The sequence below is a fragment of the Pan troglodytes genome, chromosome 3, assembly GCF_028858775.2.
Source record: "Pan troglodytes isolate AG18354 chromosome 3, NHGRI_mPanTro3-v2.0_pri, whole genome shotgun sequence".
NCBI lineage: Eukaryota > Metazoa > Chordata > Mammalia > Primates > Hominidae > Pan > Pan troglodytes.
Genome location: NC_072401.2, coordinates 132,918,293 through 132,939,702, shown reverse-complemented (window position 1 = coordinate 132,939,702; position 21,410 = coordinate 132,918,293).

The following is a 21,410-nucleotide window of genomic DNA, read 5'->3' as shown; positions in this document are numbered from 1 at the left end:
GCCAAGTCTCAGGGACCCATCCCCAGGCAACGGTGGCGGTCACTGTGACCCAAGCGGCGGCTCGGGCCTCGCGCATGCGCACTGGCGAGGCCGACTCACCCGCCCCACTCCCCCCCCCCTTACTGGGCAGAGTCAGGCTGCGGACCCTTTAAAACATGGCGGCGACGCGGCGGCTGTGGGGACTGGGGCGGCGGTGCTGGAGGTTGCGGCGCCGGCTGCGGCGCAGCCCGAGGCGGCGGGTGGGAAGAGGACTACCAGAGGGGCCTGCGGGAGACCCAGGGTCGGACCCACAGGAGTCCTGTCGTCAGGACCTCCTTGATCGGTCTTCTGCTTCGGTTCCCGGTGAAGGAGGAGCTTCGGGGTGCTGGCTGGGCTGCGCGGACTCCTCTTGGGCTTCGATGATGGATCCCACCGGGTGATCGGGAATGGGGTCACAATGCAGTGAGGCGGAAAGGGTCTCGCCGGGGCACGGAAAGATCCCCAGGGCCGCAAGGCGTGCTGTCGTCGGCAACGGCACTGACCCATGAGCCCACTGCCTCCCTCCTTCCTGGGTGGAGCAGGGGCCTGCCTTCATCTCCAAGGCCCGGGGGCTCCGGCATCCCGACGCGGCTTCCGGCGACACGGGCAAAGACAGACAGAGGCGAGTGCGAGCTGGAGCCCGTGTGACCACACGTGGCACTGACGTCCCCCAAGAGCACATGCAGTGAGCGTGTGTCTTTGAGGCCGTAGGGGGCGACGACGAGACGGACAGTGATGTCCAGGCGTGCGCCCGGGGGCCACTGGAGACCTGCCCCCACAAAGCGGAGGAAAAGCCAAGCGCACCTGCAGACCTGCGAGACAGGGCCTGCGCGCGAGTCCAGGCCACATTCAGGGAGGCCCGCCAGAGGAGCCGAGAGCTTTGGACCGAGTACACCCCACCCCCACGCCGCCACCGCCTAGGTACCCCTGACGCAACCTCCCCTGCACCCAGCCAAAACTCAGTCCCGTTGGCTCCCTGACATCCGTGGCAGCCAAAAGATTCAGTGCCAGAGGGCGCTTTCCCCAGGAGCGGAGCAACCGGTTGGCCCTCAAGGATCAGACAGGAAGTGCAGGTGGGATGCAACACCGCCTTTCCTGGAAGGCCAATGTGGGGAACGCTGGGCTTGCCTCCCCCTCTTCCTGGACCGAGCGCGCAGCCATCACTTGGGCCATGGAGACCAAGAGAGCTTCCCTGTCCCACACAGGTATGGAAGCCCAGAGCTCCAGGATCACCACACCTGCCCAATCATCCAGAAAGAGGTGTGGAGAGGGAAACGATCATGACACGGAAGCCCACGGGGTTTCTCCCTGATGGACTGGGAAGTCTTCTTTGTTGAAGACATTGAGCCAGACTAAGAAGCCGCCAGGCTTCTCAGAGACGGGGCAGACACAGCAAGAGGGAGGACAGAGCAGAGGCCAGAGCCCAGGCAGGATACGGGGCCATGCCACCACCACGGGCATCCGGGGAGGAGTGTCAAACGGGTGACTCGGCCAGGAAGGCCAGCCTTTGAGTGACAGAGATGCTTGCCCCATCCCCTTGCCGGCTTCCTTCTCCGTCCCTGCGTCGAGCTGTGGCCACATTTCTCGATGAGGGAGAGGGCGAGAGGCGTGAGAACCATCTTCTTGAAGGTCTGCGGGCACCCTCCTGCGGGTGGACAGTGAGCGCCTGGGAGGCCGTTGTCCTCGGTTGGAGAGCGGTCGTCTGCATCTAGCCTAGCAAAGAGGCTGCTCCGGATGGGGAGGGGACGAAAACCCCTGCGGTTCCGACGCAGATGCCCGCGTTGCCCAGGCCTTCACAGACCCCCAAACCGGAACCGCCGGGAAACCGACTGCCAACCGGCCACACGACCCAGGCAGAGACGCGGGGAGAGGCTGACCAGAAGAAAGGCCGACCTGCAAGAAACCCACCCTCCGGCGCACAGGGCACATGTGTCCCGAGGCACACGCACACACAGACGGACAGAGATAGAAAGAGAGGGCGACCGGAAGAGCGAGGAGGGAGGGAGGGAGAGAGAGAGAGGGAGATGTAAGAGAGAGACAGAAGTGGGCACACAGACACGCACGCGCGCACGCACGCACACAGACACACACACACAGACACACACACACACACACACACACACACACACACACCCAGGACGCACACAGACATACAGCAGGTAACACCCACCCCCAGGCAGCCCCTGAAGCTGCCGGGTTCTGCTCTCCGCGACTACGAAGCCACCGGTGAGACAGCAGCCCACGGACACCCAGGCAGACCTGTCCTCGACATCACAAGGGCGCCGCTGTTGGGGAGACTCACCCGCACACCGTCCGCGCACGCCTGAGGCTGGGATCCCGCGCTGCCTCCCCGGCGATCTGTCTGAGATTTCTTCCTCCTGGGGTTTCTTCCTGCTGGTGGACCCTCCGCGAATCCCGGCCTCCGGAGACCGTCCTGGTAACTGCCCTGGCCAGGACTGGTCTCAGCCCCGACTCTGAGGCACGATCACACAGGGCTCCTACTTCGCCAAGTCTCAGGGACCCATCCCCAGGCAACGGTGGCGGTCACTGTGACCCAAGCGGCGGCTCGGGCCTCGCGCATGCGCACTGGCGAGGCCGACTCACCCGCCCCACTCCCCCCCCCCCTTACTGGGCAGAGTCAGGCTGCGGACCCTTTAAAACATGGCGGCGACGCGGCGGCTGCGGGGACTGGGGCGGCGGTGCTGGAGGTTGCGGCGGCGGCTGCGGCGCAGCCCGAGGCGGCGGGTGGGAAGAGGACTACCAGAGGGGCCTGCGGGAGACCCAGGGTCGGACCCACAGGAGTCCTGTCGTCAGGACCTCCTTGATCGGTCTTCTGCTTCGGTTCCCGGTGAAGGAGGAGCTTCGGGGTGCTGGCTGGGCTGCGCGGACTCCTCTTGGGCTTCGATGATGGATCCCACCGGGTGATCGGGAATGGGGTCACAATGCAGTGAGGCGGAAAGGGTCTCGCCGGGGCACGGAAAGATCCCCAGGGCCGCAAGGCGTGCTGTCGTCGGCAACGGCACTGACCCATGAGCCCACTGCCTCCCTCCTTCCTGGGTGGAGCAGGGGCCTGCCTTCATCTCCAAGGCCCGGGGGCTCCGGCATCCCGACGCGGCTTCCGGCGACACGGGCAAAGACAGACAGAGGCGAGTGCGAGCTGGAGCCCGTGTGACCACACGTGGCACTGACGTCCCCCAAGAGCACATGCAGTGAGCGTGTGTCTTTGAGGCCGTAGGGGGCGACGACGAGATGGACAGTGATGTCCAGGCGTGCGCCCGGGGGCCACTGGAGACCTGCCCCCACAAAGCGGAGGAAAAGCCAAGCGCACCTGCAGACCTGCGAGACAGGGCCTGCGCGCGAGTCCAGGCCACATTCAGGGAGGCCCGCCAGAGGAGCCGAGAGCTTTGGACCGAGTACACCCCACCCCCACGCCGCCACCGCCTAGGTACCCCTGACGCAACCTCCCCTGCACCCAGCCAAAACCCAGTCCCGTTGGCTCCCTGACATCCGTGGCAGCCAAAAGATTCAGTGCCAGAGGGCGCTTTCCCCAGGAGCGGAGCAACCGGTTGGCCCTCAAGGATCAGACAGGAAGTGCAGGTGGGATGCAACACCGCCTTTCCTGGAAGGCCAATGTGGGGAACGCTGGGCTTGCCTCCCCCTCTTCCTGGACCGAGCGCGCAGCCATCACTTGGGCCATGGAGACCAAGAGAGCTTCCCTGTCCCACACAGGTATGGAAGCCCAGAGCTCCAGGATCACCACACCTGCCCAATCATCCAGAAAGAGGTGTGGAGAGGGAAACGATCATGACACGGAAGCCCACGGGGTTTCTCCCTGATGGACTGGGAAGTCTTCTTTGTTGAAGACATTGAGCCAGACTAAGAAGCCGCCAGGCTTCTCAGAGACGGGGCAGACACAGCAAGAGGGAGGACAGAGCAGAGGCCAGAGCCCAGGCAGGATACGGGGCCATGCCACCACCACGGGCATCCGGGGAGGAGTGTCAAACGGGTGACTCGGCCAGGAAGGCCAGCCTTTGAGTGACAGAGATGCTTGCCCCATCCCCTTGCCGGCTTCCTTCTCCGTCCCTGCGTCGAGCTGTGGCCACATTTCTCGATGAGGGAGACGGCGAGAGGCGTGAGAACCATCTTCTTGAAGGTCTGCGGGCACCCTCCTGCGGGTGGACAGTGAGCGCCTGGGAGGCCGTTGTCCTCGGTTGGAGAGCGGTCGTCTGCATCTAGCCTAGCAAAGAGGCTGCTCCGGATGGGGAGGGGACGAAAACCCCTGCGGTTCCGACGCAGATGCCCGCGTTGCCCAGGCCTTCACAGACCCCCAAACCGGAACCGCCGGGAAACCGACTGCCAACCGGCCACACGACCCAGGCAGAGACGCGGGGAGAGGCTGACCAGAAGAAAGGCCGACCTGCAAGAAACCCACCCTCCGGCGCACAGGGCACATGTGTCCCGAGGCACACGCACACACAGACGGACAGAGATAGAAAGAGAGGGCGACCGGAAGAGCGAGGAGGGAGGGAGGGAGAGAGAGAGAGGGAGATGTAAGAGAGAGACAGAAGTGGGCACACAGACACGCACGCGCGCACGCACGCACACAGACACACACACACAGACACACACACACACACACACACACACACACACACACACACACACACCCAGGACGCACACAGACATACAGCAGGTAACACCCACCCCCAGGCAGCCCCTGAAGCTGCCGGGTTCTGCTCTCCGCGACTACGAAGCCACCGGTGAGACAGCAGCCCACGGACACCCAGGCAGACCTGTCCTCGACATCACAAGGGCGCCACTGTTGGGGAGACTCACCCGCACACCGTCCGCGCACGCCTGAGGCTGGGATCCCGCGCTGCCTCCCCGGCGATCTGTCTGAGATTTCTTCCTCCTGGGGTTTCTTCCTGCTGGTGGACCCTCCGCGAATCCCGGCCTCCGGAGACCGTCCTGGTAACTGCCCTGGCCAGGACTGGTCTCAGCCCCGACTCTGAGGCACGATCACACAGGGCTCCTACTTCGCCAAGTCTCAGGGACCCATCCCCAGGCAACGGTGGCGGTCACTGTGACCCAAGCGGTGGCTCGGGCCTCGCGCATGCGCACTGGCGAGGCCGACTCACCCGCCCCACTCCCCCCCCCCCCTTACTGGGCAGAGTCAGGCTGCGGACCCTTTAAAACATGGCGGCGACGCGGCGGCTGCGGGGACTGGGGCGGCGGTGCTGGAGGTTGCGGCGGCGGCTGCGGCGCAGCCCGAGGCGGCGGGTGGGAAGAGGACTACCAGAGGGGCCTGCGGGAGACCCAGGGTCGGACCCACAGGAGTCCTGTCGTCAGGACCTCCTTGATCGGTCTTCTGCTTCGGTTCCCGGTGAAGGAGGAGCTTCGGGGTGCTGGCTGGGCTGCGCGGACTCCTCTTGGGCTTCGATGATGGATCCCACCGGGTGATCGGGAATGGGGTCACAATGCAGTGAGGCGGAAAGGGTCTCGCCGGGGCACGGAAAGATCCCCAGGGCCGCAAGGCGTGCTGTCGTCGGCAACGGCACTGACCCATGAGCCCACTGCCTCCCTCCTTCCTGGGTGGAGCAGGGGCCTGCCTTCATCTCCAAGGCCCGGGGGCTCCGGCATCCCGACGCGGCTTCCGGCGACACGGGCAAAGACAGACAGAGGCGAGTGCGAGCTGGAGCCCGTGTGACCACACGTGGCACTGACGTCCCCCAAGAGCACATGCAGTGAGCGTGTGTCTTTGAGGCCGTAGGGGGCGACGACGAGACGGACAGTGATGTCCAGGCGTGCGCCCGGGGGCCACTGGAGACCTGCCCCCACAAAGCGGAGGAAAAGCCAAGCGCACCTGCAGACCTGCGAGACAGGGCCTGCGCGCGAGTCCAGGCCACATTCAGGGAGGCCCGCCAGAGGAGCCGAGAGCTTTGGACCGAGTACACCCCACCCCCACGCCGCCACCGCCTAGGTACCCCTGACGCAACCTCCCCTGCACCCAGCCAAAACCCAGTCCCGTTGGCTCCCTGACATCCGTGGCAGCCAAAAGATTCAGTGCCAGAGGGCGCTTTCCCCAGGAGCGGAGCAACCGGTTGGCCCTCAAGGATCAGACAGGAAGTGCAGGTGGGATGCAACACCGCCTTTCCTGGAAGGCCAATGTGGGGAACGCTGGGCTTGCCTCCCCCTCTTCCTGGACCGAGCGCGCAGCCATCACTTGGGCCATGGAGACCAAGAGAGCTTCCCTGTCCCACACAGGTATGGAAGCCCAGAGCTCCAGGATCACCACACCTGCCCAATCATCCAGAAAGAGGTGTGGAGAGGGAAACGATCATGACACGGAAGCCCACGGGGTTTCTCCCTGATGGACTGGGAAGTCTTCTTTGTTGAAGACATTGAGCCAGACTAAGAAGCCGCCAGGCTTCTCAGAGACGGGGCAGACACAGCAAGAGGGAGGACAGAGCAGAGGCCAGAGCCCAGGCAGGATACGGGGCCATGCCACCACCACGGGCATCCGGGGAGGAGTGTCAAACGGGTGACTCGGCCAGGAAGGCCAGCCTTTGAGTGACAGAGATGCTTGCCCCATCCCCTTGCCGGCTTCCTTCTCCGTCCCTGCGTCGAGCTGTGGCCACATTTCTCGATGAGGGAGAGGGCGAGAGGCGTGAGAACCATCTTCTTGAAGGTCTGCGGGCACCCTCCTGCGGGTGGACAGTGAGCGCCTGGGAGGCCGTTGTCCTCGGTTGGAGAGCGGTCGTCTGCATCTAGCCTAGCAAAGAGGCTGCTCCGGATGGGGAGGGGACGAAAACCCCTGCGGTTCCGACGCAGATGCCCGCGTTGCCCAGGCCTTCACAGACCCCCAAACCGGAACCGCCGGGAAACCGACTGCCAACCGGCCACACGACCCAGGCAGAGACGCGGGGAGAGGCTGACCAGAAGAAAGGCCGACCTGCAAGAAACCCACCCTCCGGCGCACAGGGCACATGTGTCCCGAGGCACACGCACACACAGACGGACAGAGATAGAAAGAGAGGGCGACCGGAAGAGCGAGGAGGGAGGGAGGGAGAGAGAGAGAGGGAGATGTAAGAGAGAGACAGAAGTGGGCACACAGACACGCACGCGCGCACGCACGCACACAGACACACACACACAGACACACACACACACACACACACACACACACACCCAGGACGCACACAGACATACAGCAGGTAACACCCACCCCCAGGCAGCCCCTGAAGCTGCCGGGTTCTGCTCTCCGCGACTACGAAGCCACCGGTGAGACAGCAGCCCACGGACACCCAGGCAGACCTGTCCTCGACATCACAAGGGCGCCGCTGTTGGGGAGACTCACCCGCACACCGTCCGCGCACGCCTGAGGCTGGGATCCCGCGCTGCCTCCCCGGCGATCTGTCTGAGATTTCTTCCTCCTGGGGTTTCTTCCTGCTGGTGGACCCTCCGCGAATCCCGGCCTCCGGAGACCGTCCTGGTAACTGCCCTGGCCAGGACTGGTCTCAGCCCCGACTCTGAGGCACGATCACACAGGGCTCCTACTTCGCCAAGTCTCAGGGACCCATCCCCAGGCAACGGTGGCGGTCACTGTGACCCAAGCGGCGGCTCGGGCCTCGCGCATGCGCACTGGCGAGGCCGACTCACCCGCCCCACTCCCCCCCCCCCTTACTGGGCAGAGTCAGGCTGCGGACCCTTTAAAACATGGCGGCGACGCGGCGGCTGCGGGGACTGGGGCGGCGGTGCTGGAGGTTGCGGCGGCGGCTGCGGCGCAGCCCGAGGCGGCGGGTGGGAAGAGGACTACCAGAGGGGCCTGCGGGAGACCCAGGGTCGGACCCACAGGAGTCCTGTCGTCAGGACCTCCTTGATCGGTCTTCTGCTTCGGTTCCCGGTGAAGGAGGAGCTTCGGGGTGCTGGCTGGGCTGCGCGGACTCCTCTTGGGCTTCGATGATGGATCCCACCGGGTGATCGGGAATGGGGTCACAATGCAGTGAGGCGGAAAGGGTCTCGCCGGGGCACGGAAAGATCCCCAGGGCCGCAAGGCGTGCTGTCGTCGGCAACGGCACTGACCCATGAGCCCACTGCCTCCCTCCTTCCTGGGTGGAGCAGGGGCCTGCCTTCATCTCCAAGGCCCGGGGGCTCCGGCATCCCGACGCGGCTTCCGGCGACACGGGCAAAGACAGACAGAGGCGAGTGCGAGCTGGAGCCCGTGTGACCACACGTGGCACTGACGTCCCCCAAGAGCACATGCAGTGAGCGTGTGTCTTTGAGGCCGTAGGGGGCGACGACGAGACGGACAGTGATGTCCAGGCGTGCGCCCGGGGGCCACTGGAGACCTGCCCCCACAAAGCGGAGGAAAAGCCAAGCGCACCTGCAGACCTGCGAGACAGGGCCTGCGTGCGAGTCCAGGCCACATTCAGGGAGGCCCGCCAGAGGAGCCGAGAGCTTTGGACCGAGTACACCCCACCCCCACGCCGCCACCGCCTAGGTACCCCTGACGCAACCTCCCCTGCACCCAGCCAAAACCCAGTCCCGTTGGCTCCCTGGCATCCGTGGCAGCCAAAAGATTCAGTGCCAGAGGGCGCTTTCCCCAGGAGCGGAGCAACCGGTTGGCCCTCAAGGATCAGACAGGAAGTGCAGGTGGGATGCAACACCGCCTTTCCTGGAAGGCCAATGTGGGGAACGCTGGGCTTGCCTCCCCCTCTTCCTGGACCGAGCGCGCAGCCATCACTTGGGCCATGGAGACCAAGAGAGCTTCCCTGTCCCACACAGGTATGGAAGCCCAGAGCTCCAGGATCACCACACCTGCCCAATCATCCAGAAAGAGGTGTGGAGAGGGAAACGATCATGACACGGAAGCCCACGGGGTTTCTCCCTGATGGACTGGGAAGTCTTCTTTGTTGAAGACATTGAGCCAGACTAAGAAGCCGCCAGGCTTCTCAGAGACGGGGCAGACACAGCAAGAGGGAGGACAGAGCAGAGGCCAGAGCCCAGGCAGGATACGGGGCCATGCCACCACCACGGGCATCCGGGGAGGAGTGTCAAACGGGTGACTCGGCCAGGAAGGCCAGCCTTTGAGTGACAGAGATGCTTGCCCCATCCCCTTGCCGGCTTCCTTCTCCGTCCCTGCGTCGAGCTGTGGCCACATTTCTCGATGAGGGAGAGGGCGAGAGGCGTGAGAACCATCTTCTTGAAGGTCTGCGGGCACCCTCCTGCGGGTGGACAGTGAGCGCCTGGGAGGCCGTTGTCCTCGGTTGGAGAGCGGTCGTCTGCATCTAGCCTAGCAAAGAGGCTGCTCCGGATGGGGAGGGGACGAAAACCCCTGCGGTTCCGACGCAGATGCCCGCGTTGCCCAGGCCTTCACAGACCCCCAAACCGGAACCGCCGGGAAACCGACTGCCAACCGGCCACACGACCCAGGCAGAGACGCGGGGAGAGGCTGACCAGAAGAAAGGCCGACCTGCAAGAAACCCACCCTCCGGCGCACAGGGCACATGTGTCCCGAGGCACACGCACACACAGACGGACAGAGATAGAAAGAGAGGGCGACCGGAAGAGCGAGGAGGGAGGGAGGGAGAGAGAGAGAGGGAGATGTAAGAGAGAGACAGAAGTGGGCACACAGACACGCACGCGCGCACGCACGCACACAGACACACACACACAGACACACACACACAGACACACACACACACACACACACACACCCAGGACGCACACAGACATACAGCAGGTAACACCCACCCCCAGGCAGCCCCTGAAGCTGCCGGGTTCTGCTCTCCGCGACTACGAAGCCACCGGTGAGACAGCAGCCCACGGACACCCAGGCAGACCTGTCCTTGACATCACAAGGGCGCCACTGTTGGGGAGACTCACCCGCACACCGTCCGCGCACGCCTGAGGCTGGGATCCCGCGCTGCCTCCCCGGCGATCTGTCTGAGATTTCTTCCTCCTGGGGTTTCTTCCTGCTGGTGGACCCTCCGCGAATCCCGGCCTCCGGAGACCGTCCTGGTAACTGCCCTGGCCAGGACTGGTCTCAGCCCCGACTCTGAGGCACGATCACACAGGGCTCCTACTTCGCCAAGTCTCAGGGACCCATCCCCAGGCAACGGTGGCGGTCACTGTGACCCAAGCGGCGGCTCGGGCCTCGCGCATGCGCACTGGCGAGGCCGACTCACCCGCCCCACTCCCCCCCCCCTTACTGGGCAGAGTCAGGCTGCGGACCCTTTAAAACATGGCGGCGACGCGGCGGCTGTGGGGACTGGGGCGGCGGTGCTGGAGGTTGCGGCGCCGGCTGCGGCGCAGCCCGAGGCGGCGGGTGGGAAGAGGACTACCAGAGGGGCCTGCGGGAGACCCAGGGTCGGACCCACAGGAGTCCTGTCGTCAGGACCTCCTTGATCGGTCTTCTGCTTCGGTTCCCGGTGAAGGAGGAGCTTCGGGGTGCTGGCTGGGCTGCGCGGACTCCTCTTGGGCTTCGATGATGGATCCCACCGGGTGATCGGGAATGGGGTCACAATGCAGTGAGGCGGAAAGGGTCTCGCCGGGGCACGGAAAGATCCCCAGGGCCGCAAGGCGTGCTGTCGTCGGCAACGGCACTGACCCATGAGCCCACTGCCTCCCTCCTTCCTGGGTGGAGCAGGGGCCTGCCTTCATCTCCAAGGCCCGGGGGCTCCGGCATCCCGACGCGGCTTCCGGCGACACGGGCAAAGACAGACAGAGGCGAGTGCGAGCTGGAGCCCGTGTGACCACACGTGGCACTGACGTCCCCCAAGAGCACATGCAGTGAGCGTGTGTCTTTGAGGCCGTAGGGGGCGACGACGAGACGGACAGTGATGTCCAGGCGTGCGCCCGGGGGCCACTGGAGACCTGCCCCCACAAAGCGGAGGAAAAGCCAAGCGCACCTGCAGACCTGCGAGACAGGGCCTGCGCGCGAGTCCAGGCCACATTCAGGGAGGCCCGCCAGAGGAGCCGAGAGCTTTGGACCGAGTACACCCCACCCCCACGCCGCCACCGCCTAGGTACCCCTGACGCAACCTCCCCTGCACCCAGCCAAAACTCAGTCCCGTTGGCTCCCTGACATCCGTGGCAGCCAAAAGATTCAGTGCCAGAGGGCGCTTTCCCCAGGAGCGGAGCAACCGGTTGGCCCTCAAGGATCAGACAGGAAGTGCAGGTGGGATGCAACACCGCCTTTCCTGGAAGGCCAATGTGGGGAACGCTGGGCTTGCCTCCCCCTCTTCCTGGACCGAGCGCGCAGCCATCACTTGGGCCATGGAGACCAAGAGAGCTTCCCTGTCCCACACAGGTATGGAAGCCCAGAGCTCCAGGATCACCACACCTGCCCAATCATCCAGAAAGAGGTGTGGAGAGGGAAACGATCATGACACGGAAGCCCACGGGGTTTCTCCCTGATGGACTGGGAAGTCTTCTTTGTTGAAGACATTGAGCCAGACTAAGAAGCCGCCAGGCTTCTCAGAGACGGGGCAGACACAGCAAGAGGGAGGACAGAGCAGAGGCCAGAGCCCAGGCAGGATACGGGGCCATGCCACCACCACGGGCATCCGGGGAGGAGTGTCAAACGGGTGACTCGGCCAGGAAGGCCAGCCTTTGAGTGACAGAGATGCTTGCCCCATCCCCTTGCCGGCTTCCTTCTCCGTCCCTGCGTCGAGCTGTGGCCACATTTCTCGATGAGGGAGAGGGCGAGAGGCGTGAGAACCATCTTCTTGAAGGTCTGCGGGCACCCTCCTGCGGGTGGACAGTGAGCGCCTGGGAGGCCGTTGTCCTCGGTTGGAGAGCGGTCGTCTGCATCTAGCCTAGCAAAGAGGCTGCTCCGGATGGGGAGGGGACGAAAACCCCTGCGGTTCCGACGCAGATGCCCGCGTTGCCCAGGCCTTCACAGACCCCCAAACCGGAACCGCCGGGAAACCGACTGCCAACCGGCCACACGACCCAGGCAGAGACGCGGGGAGAGGCTGACCAGAAGAAAGGCCGACCTGCAAGAAACCCACCCTCCGGCGCACAGGGCACATGTGTCCCGAGGCACACGCACACACAGACGGACAGAGATAGAAAGAGAGGGCGACCGGAAGAGCGAGGAGGGAGGGAGGGAGAGAGAGAGAGGGAGATGTAAGAGAGAGACAGAAGTGGGCACACAGACACGCACGCGCGCACGCACGCACACAGACACACACACACAGACACACACACACAGACACACACACACACACACACACACACACACCCAGGACGCACACAGACATACAGCAAGTAACACCCACCCCCAGGCAGCCCCTGAAGCTGCCGGGTTCTGCTCTCCGCGACTACGAAGCCACCGGTGAGACAGCAGCCCACGGACACCCAGGCAGACCTGTCCTCGACATCACAAGGGCGCCACTGTTGGGGAGACTCACCCGCACACCGTCCGCGCACGCCTGAGGCTGGGATCCCGCGCTGCCTCCCCGGCGATCTGTCTGAGATTTCTTCCTCCTGGGGTTTCTTCCTGCTGGTGGACCCTCCGCGAATCCCGGCCTCCGGAGACCGTCCTGGTAACTGCCCTGGCCAGGACTGGTCTCAGCCCCGACTCTGAGGCACGATCACACAGGGCTCCTACTTCGCCAAGTCTCAGGGACCCATCCCCAGGCAACGGTGGCGGTCACTGTGACCCAAGCGGCGGCTCGGGCCTCGCGCATGCGCACTGGCGAGGCCGACTCACCCGCCCCACTCCCCCCCCCCCTTACTGGGCAGAGTCAGGCTGCGGACCCTTTAAAACATGGCGGCGACGCGGCGGCTGCGGGGACTGGGGCGGCGGTGCTGGAGGTTGCGGCGGCGGCTGCGGCGCAGCCCGAGGCGGCGGGTGGGAAGAGGACTACCAGAGGGGCCTGCGGGAGACCCAGGGTCGGACCCACAGGAGTCCTGTCGTCAGGACCTCCTTGATCGGTCTTCTGCTTCGGTTCCCGGTGAAGGAGGAGATTCGGGGTGCTGGCTGGGCTGCGCGGACTCCTCTTGGGCTTCGATGATGGATCCCACCGGGTGATCGGGAATGGGGTCACAATGCAGTGAGGCGGAAAGGGTCTCGCCGGGGCACGGAAAGATCCCCAGGGCCGCAAGGCGTGCTGTCGTCGGCAACGGCACTGACCCATGAGCCCACTGCCTCCCTCCTTCCTGGGTGGAGCAGGGGCCTGCCTTCATCTCCAAGGCCCGGGGGCTCCGGCATCCCGACGCGGCTTCCGGCGACACGGGCAAAGAGAGACAGAGGCGAGTGCGAGCTGGAGCCCGTGTGACCACACGTGGCACTGACGTCCCCCAAGAGCACATGCAGTGAGCGTGTGTCTTTGAGGCCGTAGGGGGCGACGACGAGACGGACAGTGATGTCCAGGCGTGCGCCCGGGGGCCACTGGAGACCTGCCCCCACAAAGCGGAGGAAAAGCCAAGCGCACCTGCAGACCTGCGAGACAGGGCCTGCGCGCGAGTCCAGGCCACATTCAGGGAGGCCCGCCAGAGGAGCCGAGAGCTTTGGACCGAGTACACCCCACCCCCACGCCGCCACCGCCTAGGTACCCCTGACGCAACCTCCCCTGCACCCAGCCAAAACTCAGTCCCGTTGGCTCCCTGACATCCGTGGCAGCCAAAAGATTCAGTGCCAGAGGGCGCTTTCCCCAGGAGCGGAGCAACCGGTTGGCCCTCAAGGATCAGACAGGAAGTGCAGGTGGGATGCAACACCGCCTTTCCTGGAAGGCCAATGTGGGGAACGCTGGGCTTGCCTCCCCCTCTTCCTGGACCGAGCGCGCAGCCATCACTTGGGCCATGGAGACCAAGAGAGCTTCCCTGTCCCACACAGGTATGGAAGCCCAGAGCTCCAGGATCACCACACCTGCCCAATCATCCAGAAAGAGGTGTGGAGAGGGAAACGATCATGACACGGAAGCCCACGGGGTTTCTCCCTGATGGACTGGGAAGTCTTCTTTGTTGAAGACATTGAGCCAGACTAAGAAGCCGCCAGGCTTCTCAGAGACGGGGCAGACACAGCAAGAGGGAGGACAGAGCAGAGGCCAGAGCCCAGGCAGGATACGGGGCCATGCCACCACCACGGGCATCCGGGGAGGAGTGTCAAACGGGTGACTCGGCCAGGAAGGCCAGCCTTTGAGTGACAGAGATGCTTGCCCCATCCCCTTGCCGGCTTCCTTCTCCGTCCCTGCGTCGAGCTGTGGCCACATTTCTCGATGAGGGAGAGGGCGAGAGGCGTGAGAACCATCTTCTTGAAGGTCTGCGGGCACCCTCCTGCGGGTGGACAGTGAGCGCCTGGGAGGCCGTTGTCCTCGGTTGGAGAGCGGTCGTCTGCATCTAGCCTAGCAAAGAGGCTGCTCCGGATGGGGAGGGGACGAAAACCCCTGCGGTTCCGACGCAGATGCCCGCGTTGCCCAGGCCTTCACAGACCCCCAAACCGGAACCGCCGGGAAACCGACTGCCAACCGGCCACACGACCCAGGCAGAGACGCGGGGAGAGGCTGACCAGAAGAAAGGCCGACCTGCAAGAAACCCACCCTCCGGCGCACAGGGCACATGTGTCCCGAGGCACACGCACACACAGACGGACAGAGATAGAAAGAGAGGGCGACCGGAAGAGCGAGGAGGGAGGGAGGGAGAGAGAGAGAGGGAGATGTAAGAGAGAGACAGAAGTGGGCACACAGACACGCACGCGCGCACGCACGCACACAGACACACACACACAGACACACACACACACACACACACACACACACACACACCCAGGACGCACACAGACATACAGCAGGTAACACCCACCCCCAGGCAGCCCCTGAAGCTGCCGGGTTCTGCTCTCCGCGACTACGAAGCCACCGGTGAGACAGCAGCCCACGGACACCCAGGCAGACCTGTCCTCGACATCACAAGGGCGCCGCTGTTGGGGAGACTCACCCGCACACCGTCCGCGCACGCCTGAGGCTGGGATCCCGCGCTGCCTCCCCGGCGATCTGTCTGAGATTTCTTCCTCCTGGGGTTTCTTCCTGCTGGTGGACCCTCCGCGAATCCCGGCCTCCGGAGACCGTCCTGGTAACTGCCCTGGCCAGGACTGGTCTCAGCCCCGACTCTGAGGCACGATCACACAGGGCTCCTACTTCGCCAAGTCTCAGGGACCCATCCCCAGGCAACGGTGGCGGTCACTGTGACCCAAGCGGCGGCTCGGGCCTCGCGCATGCGCACTGGCGAGGCCGACTCACCCGCCCCACTCCCCCCCCCCCTTACTGGGCAGAGTCAGGCTGCGGACCCTTTAAAACATGGCGGCGACGCGGCGGCTGCGGGGACTGGGGCGGCGGTGCTGGAGGTTGCGGCGGCGGCTGCGGCGCAGCCCGAGGCGGCGGGTGGGAAGAGGACTACCAGAGGGGCCTGCGGGAGACCCAGGGTCGGACCCACAGGAGTCCTGTCGTCAGGACCTCCTTGATCGGTCTTCTGCTTCGGTTCCCGGTGAAGGAGGAGCTTCGGGGTGCTGGCTGGGCTGCGCGGACTCCTCTTGGGCTTCGATGATGGATCCCACCGGGTGATCGGGAATGGGGTCACAATGCAGTGAGGCGGAAAGGGTCTCGCCGGGGCACGGAAAGATCCCCAGGGCCGCAAGGCGTGCTGTCGTCGGCAACGGCACTGACCCATGAGCCCACTGCCTCCCTCCTTCCTGGGTGGAGCAGGGGCCTGCCTTCATCTCCAAGGCCCGGGGGCTCCGGCATCCCGACGCGGCTTCCGGCGACACGGGCAAAGACAGACAGAGGCGAGTGCGAGCTGGAGCCCGTGTGACCACACGTGGCACTGACGTCCCCCAAGAGCACATGCAGTGAGCGTGTGTCTTTGAGGCCGTAGGGGGCGACGACGAGACGGACAGTGATGTCCAGGCGTGCGCCCGGGGGCCACTGGAGACCTGCCCCCACAAAGCGGAGGAAAAGCCAAGCGCACCTGCAGACCTGCGAGACAGGGCCTGCGTGCGAGTCCAGGCCACATTCAGGGAGGCCCGCCAGAGGAGCCGAGAGCTTTGGACCGAGTACACCCCACCCCCACGCCGCCACCGCCTAGGTACCCCTGACGCAACCTCCCCTGCACCCAGCCAAAACCCAGTCCCGTTGGCTCCCTGGCATCCGTGGCAGCCAAAAGATTCAGTGCCAGAGGGCGCTTTCCCCAGGAGCGGAGCAACCGGTTGGCCCTCAAGGATCAGACAGGAAGTGCAGGTGGGATGCAACACCGCCTTTCCTGGAAGGCCAATGTGGGGAACGCTGGGCTTGCCTCCCCCTCTTCCTGGACCGAGCGCGCAGCCATCACTTGGGCCATGGAGACCAAGAGAGCTTCCCTGTCCCACACAGGTATGGAAGCCCAGAGCTCCAGGATCACCACACCTGCCCAATCATCCAGAAAGAGGTGTGGAGAGGGAAACGATCATGACACGGAAGCCCACGGGGTTTCTCCCTGATGGACTGGGAAGTCTTCTTTGTTGAAGACATTGAGCCAGACTAAGAAGCCGCCAGGCTTCTCAGAGACGGGGCAGACACAGCAAGAGGGAGGACAGAGCAGAGGCCAGAGCCCAGGCAGGATACGGGGCCATGCCACCACCACGGGCATCCGGGGAGGAGTGTCAAACGGGTGACTCGGCCAGGAAGGCCAGCCTTTGAGTGACAGAGATGCTTGCCCCATCCCCTTGCCGGCTTCCTTCTCCGTCCCTGCGTCGAGCTGTGGCCACATTTCTCGATGAGGGAGAGGGCGAGAGGCGTGAGAACCATCTTCTTGAAGGTCTGCGGGCACCCTCCTGCGGGTGGACAGTGAGCGCCTGGGAGGCCGTTGTCCTCGGTTGGAGAGCGGTCGTCTGCATCTAGCCTAGCAAAGAGGCTGCTCCGGATGGGGAGGGGACGAAAACCCCTGCGGTTCCGACGCAGATGCCCGCGTTGCCCAGGCCTTCACAGACCCCCAAACCGGAACCGCCGGGAAACCGACTGCCAACCGGCCACACGACCCAGGCAGAGACGCGGGGAGAGGCTGACCAGAAGAAAGACCGACCTGCAAGAAACCCACCCTCCGGCGCACAGGGCACATGTGTCCCGAGGCACACGCACACACAGACGGACAGAGATAGAAAGAGAGGGCGACCGGAAGAGCGAGGAGGGAGGGAGGGAGAGAGAGAGAGGGAGATGTAAGAGAGAGACAGAAGTGGGCACACAGACACGCACGCGCGCACGCACGCACACAGACACACACACACAGACACACACACACAGACACACACACACACACACACACACACCCAGGACGCACACAGACATACAGCAGGTAACACCCACCCCCAGGCAGCCCCTGAAGCTGCCGGGTTCTGCTCTCCGCGACTACGAAGCCACCGGTGAGACAGCAGCCCACGGACACCCAGGCAGACCTGTCCTCGACATCACAAGGGCGCCACTGTTGGGGAGACTCACCCGCACACCGTCCGCGCACGCCTGAGGCTGGGATCCCGCGCTGCCTCCCCGGCGATCTGTCTGAGATTTCTTCCTCCTGGGGTTTCTTCCTGCTGGTGGACCCTCCGCGAATCCCGGCCTCCGGAGACCGTCCTGGTAACTGCCCTGGCCAGGACTGGTCTCAGCCCCGACTCTGAGGCACGATCACACAGGGCTCCTACTTCGCCAAGTCTCAGGGACCCATCCCCAGGCAACGGTGGCGGTCACTGTGACCCAAGCGGCGGCTCGGGCCTCGCGCATGCGCACTGGCGAGGCCGACTCACCCGCCCCACTCCCCCCCCCCTTACTGGGCAGAGTCAGGCTGCGGACCCTTTAAAACATGGCGGCGACGCGGCGGCTGTGGGGACTGGGGCGGCGGTGCTGGAGGTTGCGGCGCCGGCTGCGGCGCAGCCCGAGGCGGCGGGTGGGAAGAGGACTACCAGAGGGGCCTGCGGGAGACCCAGGGTCGGACCCACAGGAGTCCTGTCGTCAGGACCTCCTTGATCGGTCTTCTGCTTCGGTTCCCGGTGAAGGAGGAGCTTCGGGGTGCTGGCTGGGCTGCGCGGACTCCTCTTGGGCTTCGATGATGGATCCCACCGGGTGATCGGGAATGGGGTCACAATGCAGTGAGGCGGAAAGGGTCTCGCCGGGGCACGGAAAGATCCCCAGGGCCGCAAGGCGTGCTGTCGTCGGCAACGGCACTGACCCATGAGCCCACTGCCTCCCTCCTTCCTGGGTGGAGCAGGGGCCTGCCTTCATCTCCAAGGCCCGGGGGCTCCGGCATCCCGACGCGGCTTCCGGCGACACGGGCAAAGACAGACAGAGGCGAGTGCGAGCTGGAGCCCGTGTGACCACACGTGGCACTGACGTCCCCCAAGAGCACATGCAGTGAGCGTGTGTCTTTGAGGCCGTAGGGGGCGACGACGAGACGGACAGTGATGTCCAGGCGTGCGCCCGGGGGCCACTGGAGACCTGCCCCCACAAAGCGGAGGAAAAGCCAAGCGCACCTGCAGACCTGCGAGACAGGGCCTGCGCGCGAGTCCAGGCCACATTCAGGGAGGCCCGCCAGAGGAGCCGAGAGCTTTGGACCGAGTACACCCCACCCCCACGCCGCCACCGCCTAGGTACCCCTGACGCAACCTCCCCTGCACCCAGCCAAAACTCAGTCCCGTTGGCTCCCTGACATCCGTGGCAGCCAAAAGATTCAGTGCCAGAGGGCGCTTTCCCCAGGAGCGGAGCAACCGGTTGGCCCTCAAGGATCAGACAGGAAGTGCAGGTGGGATGCAACACCGCCTTTCCTGGAAGGCCAATGTGGGGAACGCTGGGCTTGCCTCCCCCTCTTCCTGGACCGAGCGCGCAGCCATCACTTGGGCCATGGAGACCAAGAGAGCTTCCCTGTCCCACACAGGTATGGAAGCCCAGAGCTCCAGGATCACCACACCTGCCCAATCATCCAGAAAGAGGTGTGGAGAGGGAAACGATCATGACACGGAAGCCCACGGGGTTTCTCCCTGATGGACTGGGAAGTCTTCTTTGTTGAAGACATTGAGCCAGACTAAGAAGCCGCCAGGCTTCTCAGAGACGGGGCAGACACAGCAAGAGGGAGGACAGAGCAGAGGCCAGAGCCCAGGCAGGATACGGGGCCATGCCACCACCACGGGCATCCGGGGAGGAGTGTCAAACGGGTGACTCGGCCAGGAAGGCCAGCCTTTGAGTGACAGAGATGCTTGCCCCATCCCCTTGCCGGCTTCCTTCTCCGTCCCTGCGTCGAGCTGTGGCCACATTTCTCGATGAGGGAGAGGGCGAGAGGCGTGAGAACCATCTTCTTGAAGGTCTGCGGGCACCCTCCTGCGGGTGGACAGTGAGCGCCTGGGAGGCCGTTGTCCTCGGTTGGAGAGCGGTCGTCTGCATCTAGCCTAGCAAAGAGGCTGCTCCGGATGGGGAGGGGACGAAAACCCCTGCGGTTCCGACGCAGATGCCCGCGTTGCCCAGGCCTTCACAGACCCCCAAACCGGAACCGCCGGGAAACCGACTGCCAACCGGCCACACGACCCAGGCAGAGACGCGGGGAGAGGCTGACCAGAAGAAAGGCCGACCTGCAAGAAACCCACCCTCCGGCGCACAGGGCACATGTGTCCCGAGGCACACGCACACACAGACGGACAGAGATAGAAAGAGAGGGCGACCGGAAGAGCGAGGAGGGAGGGAGGGAGAGAGAGAGAGGGAGATGTAAGAGAGAGACAGAAGTGGGCACACAGACACGCACGCGCGCACGCACGCACACAGACACACACACACAGACACACACACACACACACACACACACACACACACACCCAGGACGCACACAGACATACAGCAGGTAACACCCACCCCCAGGCAGCCCCTGAAGCTGCCGGGTTCTGCTCTCCGCGACTACGAAGCCACCGGTGAGACAGCAGCCCACGGACACCCAGGCAGACCTGTCCTCGACATCACAAGGGCGCCGCTGTTGGGGAGACTCACCCGCACACCGTCCGCGCACGCCTGAGGCTGGGATCCCGCGCTGCCTCCCCGGCGATCTGTCTGAGATTTCTTCCTCCTGGGGTTTCTTCCTGCTGGTGGACCCTCCGCGAATCCCGGCCTCCGGAGACCGTCCTGGTAACTGCCCTGGCCAGGACTGGTCTCAGCCCCGACTCTGAGGCACGATCACACAGGGCTCCTACTTCGCCAAGTCTCAGGGACCCATCCCCAGGCAACGGTGGTGGTCACTGTGACCCAAGCGGCCGCTCGGGCCTCGCGCATGCGCACTGGCGAGGCCGACTCACCCGCCCCACTCCCCCCCCCCCTTACTGGGCAGAGTCAGGCTGCGGACCCTTTAAAACATGGCGGCGACGCGGCGGCTGCGGGGACTGGGGCGGCGGTGCTGGAGGTTGCGGCGGCGGCTGCGGCGCAGCCCGAGGCGGCGGGTGGGAAGAGGACTACCAGAGGGGCCTGCGGGAGACCCAGGGTCGGACCCACAGGAGTCCTGTCGTCAGGACCTCCTTGATCGGTCTTCTGCTTCGGTTCCCGGTGAAGGAGGAGCTTCGGGGTGCTGGCTGGGCTGCGCGGACTCCTCTTGGGCTTCGATGATGGATCCCACCGGGTGATCGGGAATGGGGTCACAATGCAGTGAGGCGGAAAGGGTCTCGCCGGGGCACGGAAAGATCCCCAGGGCCGCAAGGCGTGCTGTCGTCGGCAACGGCACTGACCCATGAGCCCACTGCCTCCCTCCTTCCTGGGTGGAGCAGGGGCCTGCCTTCATCTCCAAGGCCCGGGGGCTCCGGCATCCCGACGCGGCTTCCGGCGACACGGGCAAAGACAGACAGAGGCGAGTGCGAGCTGGAGCCCGTGTGACCACACGTGGCACTGACGTCCCCCAAGAGCACATGCAGTGAGCGTGTGTCTTTGAGGCCGTAGGGGGCGACGACGAGACGGACAGTGATGTCCAGGCGTGCGCCCGGGGGCCACTGGAGACCTGCCCCCACAAAGCGGAGGAAAAGCCAAGCGCACCTGCAGACCTGCGAGACAGGGCCTGCGCGCGAGTCCAGGCCACATTCAGGGAGGCCCGCCAGAGGAGCCGAGAGCTTTGGACCGAGTACACCCCACCCCCACGCCGCCACCGCCTAGGTACCCCTGACGCAACCTCCCCTGCACCCAGCCAAAACCCAGTCCCGTTGGCTCCCTGGCATCCGTGGCAGCCAAAAGATTCAGTGCCAGAGGGCGCTTTCCCCAGGAGCGGAGCAACCGGTTGGCCCTCAAGGATCAGACAGGAAGTGCAGGTGGGATGCAACACCGCCTTTCCTGGAAGGCCAATGTGGGGAACGCTGGGCTTGCCTCCCCCTCTTCCTGGACCGAGCGCGCAGCCATCACTTGGGCCATGGAGAC